The sequence below is a fragment of the Lepidothrix coronata genome, unplaced genomic scaffold (assembly GCF_001604755.1).
Source record: "Lepidothrix coronata isolate B3197 unplaced genomic scaffold, Lepidothrix_coronata-1.0 Scaffold69, whole genome shotgun sequence".
Taxonomy (NCBI): Eukaryota; Metazoa; Chordata; class Aves; order Passeriformes; family Pipridae; genus Lepidothrix; species Lepidothrix coronata.
In genome coordinates, this window is record NW_016690249.1 from 3,225,177 (window position 1) to 3,232,366 (window position 7,190).

Below are 7,190 nucleotides of genomic sequence, written 5' to 3' on the forward strand. Positions count from 1 at the left end.
CTTTATTCAAGCAGATAGCAACATCCCATGTTAGGCAGCTTGCTAGTAAACCCTCTTATGGTGCTGCTGAGCAGCCACAGAAGATCCCAGTGAGAAGCAATGTGAAAGTTAAGTAAGGTGTCAAGCAGAAACCTAGTATGTGGATGTGATCAACTCATGAAACTCGTGGTACCTGGCTCATCGCTGTGCTGTAGCAGGGAGAGAGTGGAATTTCCCTGAGTGGAGGTCAGTTGTGGCAGGCTGAGTGCAGTACCCACCTTGCTACATTGAAGAGCCGATGGGAACCTGAGTTAGAGCAACTGCTGAGTTGCTAGTCACAAGTCTCTCCTGATCTTAAACAGTGCTGTAAGTTTCAAATATGTTTTATGCATCCTGATGAAATTTGTAAGTGTTGTCAGTCTTTAAGATTACCAAAAGTCAGGGTCCTTAGCAGCTAAGATTAGCCCTGTAACTCAACAGATACAAATTGTCATTGCTGGTAACAACATATCAGAAGCTTCACTCTAACGTTGTGAGACCTCTGGACTTGTCAGACTTTGACTAGCTTTGTCCTGGGCTGTCTACAGCTTTGCTATAGCTTATTTTAGCTGCTATCAGCAGTTTCCTAGTGACCAGGTGGCTATTGTCTAATCTGTTTTACTTTTGCTTAAATTTGTATAATCATCCGGTATAACCATAATTTTTATACAGATAGCATTTAACAAGCTGTTATTTTTATGTAGAACTAAATATTTCTTACCATAGCAAAATTATATGGTATAAAGGAACAGTACCGTAGCATAAGCCTTTTCTGAGAGAGGCAGAGAATGCTGTGTGGAGAAACACAGGCATGGAAGTAACCTGCTGTAAACAGATCATCAGTGGTTAATCACTGGTAGTGAAAGCAATGCAGTCCTGAGAACAGAGTACATTGGTTTTAGGGTTAAAAAAGAGAACATGGAAGAAGTACTCAGCATATATAAAATCTCATGTATATGAAATCTGACATTTCCAATGGAAAAAAGAAAAGTAGTAGTGTGATAGAACATGGATAGCAATAGCCCCATGTGATGACAAAGAGAAAGAAACTCCCACCATCAGCATCATACTCTACTTGGCATGGGGCCTGGGACGCTGATGACCTGTGACACTGAAGCACAGAACATTTGCATGCAGGGAAAGAGTGGAAGGGGGAGCACAGCAGTGGAAAAGGGGGCAGCCATTAGGAAAGGAGGTTAAAACAATTTAAACTGTGTCATTATTGAAATCCCCTTTATATATATACTATTCTCTAATTTTTTAATGTAATAATTAGATCAAGATGAATAACAATTCTCTGATTAGATAGTTAAGATTTTAATTACACAAAAAATAAATCATCTGCTTTGTTCAAAAGTTGTGTATCTTTCTGCCTATAGCAAGATTTTGAGTGTACCAATGACTATATTCAGTGCAGGATTGCAGTTGTTATGCAGTTGTTAGTAAGTGAGAGATTAGATCACAAGCCAAAGAAGAACTGTGGGTGGGATTTACACACACAAAGTTGAAAATGTAGGTGTGTTAAAAAAGAAATGTGATTATAAATGGGACTTCAAGGAACAAAAGTTTTTGAAGTACAATGTCTTGATGAAGCTTAAAAATGGAAAAAGAGCCTTTGTCCAACAGCAAGACTTTCAGGACATAGCTCTGAAAAACTGTCTTGTGCCCCATAAGGCTGAGAGCAGCATTGCTCAGTGCAGAATGATTTAGTAATGGAGGGCAATGAAAATTAAATTAAGAAAGAGAGGAACATGGAGGATGAGTGTGATAAAATTACCTTGATTGTGCTGCTTACTTCCTGCTTAGGGGCTATACAGTAGTTCATGCAGATAAATGCATCAGAATATACAGAAGCATCTACTCCCAACACAGTCAGAGGCCCCTAATCAACGCCCCTAGCATCACTAGCTCTAGGATTGCTCTAAGACATGATATTAGAAAGGAATCTTTCCCATCTCAGGTGAGTGTTGTGACTCCAGACTATTTCTTATTCTTGAATATCTCTTCTACTTTTCCATAATTCTTTTGTTTGTTTGTTTTTGTATTTGTCTATGACTTATTGGCTCAGTTTCATTCAGCATCAGAAAAAAACCAGATTTCAAGATTTCAAAACTTTTTTTTTCCATCCTTGCTGAAATCCAATGCCAACTTCAATTTTCTGCCACACTTGACTAATTCACAGTAAGGAACAGAAGAAAAAATGTGATATTATGATGGGAGGAGTAGGATATGATGAAAGAGTTTTAATTTCTTAGTCCAGAGCATCCACATCAGAAGCACTTTGGCTCTGAGGCCATTATTAGCAGCTCTTCTTCCCACCACAGTTTGCTCTCGAGCAGGGAACCCTCCCTCGAGAACCAGAAGCACAGGTTTCTGCCATTTGGTCTGATGACATGGCATAATTAGTTGGCACATATGAAAAAATCATTGTTCAGATGGTGAGTTGCTCTAGCAGCTAACTATACATAGAGAGATGATATGTGCTCTGATGAAAGAGATGAAAGGCTCTGTGCTATTGACATATACATACTAGCATAATTTGGTTGTTGTCAGAAGAGATAATGTCAATGACAATACCAAATGTTTTTGTCATGTTCTTTAGTATAGGTTTCACAACTGTTTCTTTGTTGGTAGTGTCACTTAACAGGAAGAAGAATACATGGGAGAATGACAACAACAGTCATCTTCAGCAAGAACAAATGGCTTTAAAAATGTTCTTCAGGCAGTGTGCATTCAGAGGAATTGTTCTGTAATGCAAACAATTTGCTTGCAAGCACGCTGCGATGATGACTTACTGTGAAGAATAGCTTTGTTGCATGCTCTTCTTTGGCAGTGTGAGAAGGATCTATGAGGTCATGGATAGTTACCATTGACCCCAATGGGTGTCCATTACTAGCAATTCCAGTTGCACCCATGTGCACTGTGCACAGTCCTGTAATGTAACACATACCATAAAATATCTGATTTGCTTTTTACAATTCTTTTATTTTGTGTGGCAGCAGATGTCCAAGGTTTAAAATAAGTGCACTGTGAAAACAGAAAACGAAAACAGCTTGGATGACTTCATAAGAGATTACGTGATGAAGTGTCTTTATTTCCTTTCATGCCAATGTATGTAAGTACTTTAAGTATATTTCATGAAGGGTAAATATTAGCATATTACTGCCCAGTAGGGACATTTATCGCCAGTAACAAGTCTTTACATGCCTAGAACCAAAGCATATAGAGACAATTATGGTTGGTTAGATAGCTACTGCTGTACAGAACCTAAAAAAATTTACAAGTTGTCTTGGAGACAAATGCCATAAATGTACTAAAACAAGAGTGAAAATAAGAGGAAAGTTTTGAAATTCTGAAAATTCTGTGGGATGATACTAAAACCTGCTGAGAATCCACAAGGTGGTTTCCCCATGCACAGAGGCCATTATTTCAGTTCCCCAGTGTAGTGGAATTCTGGGTTTAGCACCCTTAGGCACACCTGCATGGGTGAGCACACAGTCCCAGCACAGTTTGTACAGGATAATACCATCCTGGATGTTTGGAAAGCATCTTTGCATGGTGCCAGGTCCAGCTTACAAAACCATAACTTGACTTTTCAGCAGGGTGTGTTAGCTTGGGTACAGCACAGCACTTCAAGACCAACTCTGAGCATGGGCAAAGTGAACTCAAATCTCTCTGCATGTACTCATTTAGACATATCCTCATAGTTCTCAAACATATTGTTGCGGTGGTTGCCAAATTCCCAGTGGCGACAGTTTTGACAGTCACAGTCAAAATATAACTGTGTAATAATAAGTTTTCATGTAGCAGTTGCTCATAAAGTCCTTGGGGACTACATATAGATACCAAGAGACATTCTGATGTGCTGTTTTAAGATTGGCATGACTTTTGTAAAAAAATTCTGTGTGTTAATCAATAAAGTCATGTTACACAGTTCTGCAAGTCCACTACAAGATGAGAATTACATTTTCTTGTGTTCAGTTTCTTTCTTGTGAAAGATTAGAAAACTAATTTCCAAGATCCTCCAAGCAGAGACCACATAAATAAACTTAAAGATTTGTGTCTTAGAATGGTTAAGAAGATTGGTCAAGACGGATTGGTGTTTCCCCACCATGAAACTCACCACTGCCAGAAAGAAAGGTAAAATCAATGGAAAATAAGAAAAGTTATTTAAGTGAAAATCTTATATTATTTTTTACTCTTTTTTTTTAAAGTGGATTAAAAAATGGTTGCTACAATAAAAATAAGATGTTATATGTGCATAGCTGTGGATTCTAGTGAATGTTTTACATGTCATAATTCTCATCCTAATTTGGACCTGAGAGTCTGCCCTTATCAATACAAGCCATGATCTGTGCAATTAACTGAAAACATTTTGTTAACCTGATCCTTCCTTCTGCTTCCTCAGTTGCTGCATATTCCTTCATCTTCATCAGGAGTTATTTGTTTGTCTCATCTACCTTTTGAAGAATAAGATGTCTTAGACTGATTTTTGACTATTTTAATCTCATTGGTTAGCTCTCATTCAAGAGCTTTTTGGATGAAGAAACAGTCACTGTGCTCTTTTTTATTCGTGGTAAGTCTGCTTCTACAGGAGATTTCCCAATAAACTTATCAGACTGTTGCTGCCTTCCCCTCTGTTCATGTCATCCTAAGATGATACAGGTCTGCACTGCCTCTGGAGGGGCAGCCACTTTATACAAGGGAACCATCTTTTCTAGTGCTGAAAAGGAACAAATCATTTCACATTTTTACATCAAATGAGTGAGGAAATTGGATAAACCATGATGACTATCACTTCTTTCTTAAATCATCTTGCTTCTTGGGGGATGTAAGTCAATGTAATGAAGCACCCTAGTACACTTCTACAAAGTTACTCATAGAGTTACTCATACAGTTACTCCGACAAATAATGATGGGACTGGGCAAATTGTTCACACCTGAAAATTGCTCTTTTGCTTCGTATTTTTCTTTTGGACCACCTCAACCAGCTGCCTAAAAATCAATTCTCAGGCACAAGTAGGCAAGTACTCCAGTGCAAGGAGCAGTTCCAGAAACCAATATTGATAAGCCTGTATGAGGTCTGGCTCACTCCATCCTGCACAGTCCTAGGGATCCCAGAAGGCTCTTCATTCTCACAAACACCCATATATTTCCACCTCAGTCTGGTAACAAAGGTCTTAATTTCTTATTGATGGTTTGCAACATGGCACATTATTTCTGAACCAAGAACTGAGGAAAAAATACACTCAGTAATAAGTATATTCCAGATCCTGGACCAGTTTCTGTGACACTCATGACAATGTTGCATTCCAATTACTGTGATATAACTCTTATCTGAGGATCTATTGGTATGCAGCATCAATGTACGTGACCTGGTCGAGGACAGGCTAGCCTCAAATCATGTAGAGGACCCCTCCTCTCCACCACTTGACCACAGATTGATGAACCATTCACTCGAGTGAATGCGTTGAACAGAACAGATGTGACCCTTGTGAGGTTTGCAAGCAGGGACTCAGGACCATCTTTTGATGTCCTTCTCTACTGCTATTGAATTCATAAAGGAGGTTGAGACCAACTCTTTGCCTAAAGCAGGGAGCTATTACTCCTATTTGGAGCTCTAAATCTGTCTCACTGCTGACAAGAATGATATGCTCACATCACCTCTAAACCCAGCACTCACACAATTAATCTTTCTTATATTACAGCTGGCTCATTCAGTGAAACATTTGTTTTGTTTCTGGGGATGGTAAGATTGTTATTTTGAACATAATTTCCTGATACGGAAGGAGGAAAATATGTTAGAAAAACTACAGAAAGGTAGGAAAACTGGTAGAGAAAAACATGTAGCAAACACTGAAGGATTTAGTGTAGTAGATAGCAGCATTTCTGGAGACTAAGGTTGTCTTCTTTTTAATAAAAATTCTGAGCCCATTCAGTGGTAGTTTTTGGCTTTTTCTCATCTAGACTGCGTCAAGTTATTTTTAATTGTGTAATTCTCCAGCAGCTTGCAAATGTAAAACTTTCATTTTCTATTAAGAAGTTCTTTTCAGTTGAACTTCTATGATAGAAAATGATATTTCCATGTGAGCCAGCCACTAGAGTCTGAGGGAAGCAATATCTGGGTTAACAGACTGTTTTAAACACATTCTCTCAGGACCTTTCTGTTCCCCTTCAGCATTTTCAGCCTGTCTGCCTCTTGCCTGCATATTTCTTCAGTATTCTGGCCAATTGTGACCTACTTGAAAAGATAGACTGTATGGCTTTTCATATCAAGTCAAGATCTAAAATAATCTAACAATACCAGAAATATGTTGGAGAATAGTACACATTGCACAGAACAAATAATAAGCATACTAGCAAACAACTAACTTTTATCTCATTAGTTGTCCTTGAGTTAGCTGTAGTGCTTTGATCTTATTTGCAACAGCAATAGCAAAAATAATGAGAAATCTTTACTCTTTTAAGTGCAGTAGCACTTGCTCACATCTATCGGCCTCAAAGTTACATGACTAGTGTGTACATGAGTTGGACTTCCTCTATGCAATCTGTGTATGCCATAAAGCTCAAGGACAATTTTCACAGTTGAAAAAGAATAAAACTTTATATACACACTACATAAGAAACTTTTCATGGGTTGTTCTCCATGCTGAAACCTCCAGACTTCCATTTGCAAACTTGCAAGCTTACTTTATAAAACACCCAGGGAGGGCCTGAGTCAGTGCTGTGCACTGCCTTTGGTATCAGTAGCCTCTAATATTCCTCCCAGTAGGAATGCTTGAGTTCACTGCCAACAGCTTGGAGGTAGGCTGATGGTATGCAAACTAAAGGAGTGCAGAAAGAACAGCATTAGCAGGTCCAGTGAAAAACAAATCCATGTTACAACACCCTCAGGGCTTTGAAATAGCACTTGTGACAACATTGCATTGTATTCTCACGTACTATGATCTAACTCTTATCTGAAGAACAGGAGTTTTGGATTCCACAGAGACAGAATGTAGTGTTTTGTAATGATATAATGATAGGCTGAAGCCCTACAAGACTATGTAAAGATCATCAGTTTCACTCAGAACTTAAGGTGAAATTATCAGCTACAGCACAAATAACATAAAATCCCTTCAGCTCAATTACCTGTCTTAGTCTTGGAGATCAATGCCTCCAATTTGTAGTCT

At 38.5% G+C, this 7,190-nt stretch overlaps 1 long non-coding RNA gene across 1 annotated transcript; it reads left to right on the top strand.

The window, feature by feature from the left end:
- The first annotated feature begins 2,934 nt into the window (after positions 1–2,934).
- LOC108499079 lies at positions 2,935–4,573 on the top strand. Its single transcript, XR_001875411.1, has 3 exons — positions 2,935–3,133; positions 4,000–4,158; positions 4,427–4,573. It is a non-coding gene; the product is annotated as an uncharacterized LOC108499079 (long non-coding RNA).
- Positions 4,574–7,190: the final 2,617 nt, after the last annotated feature.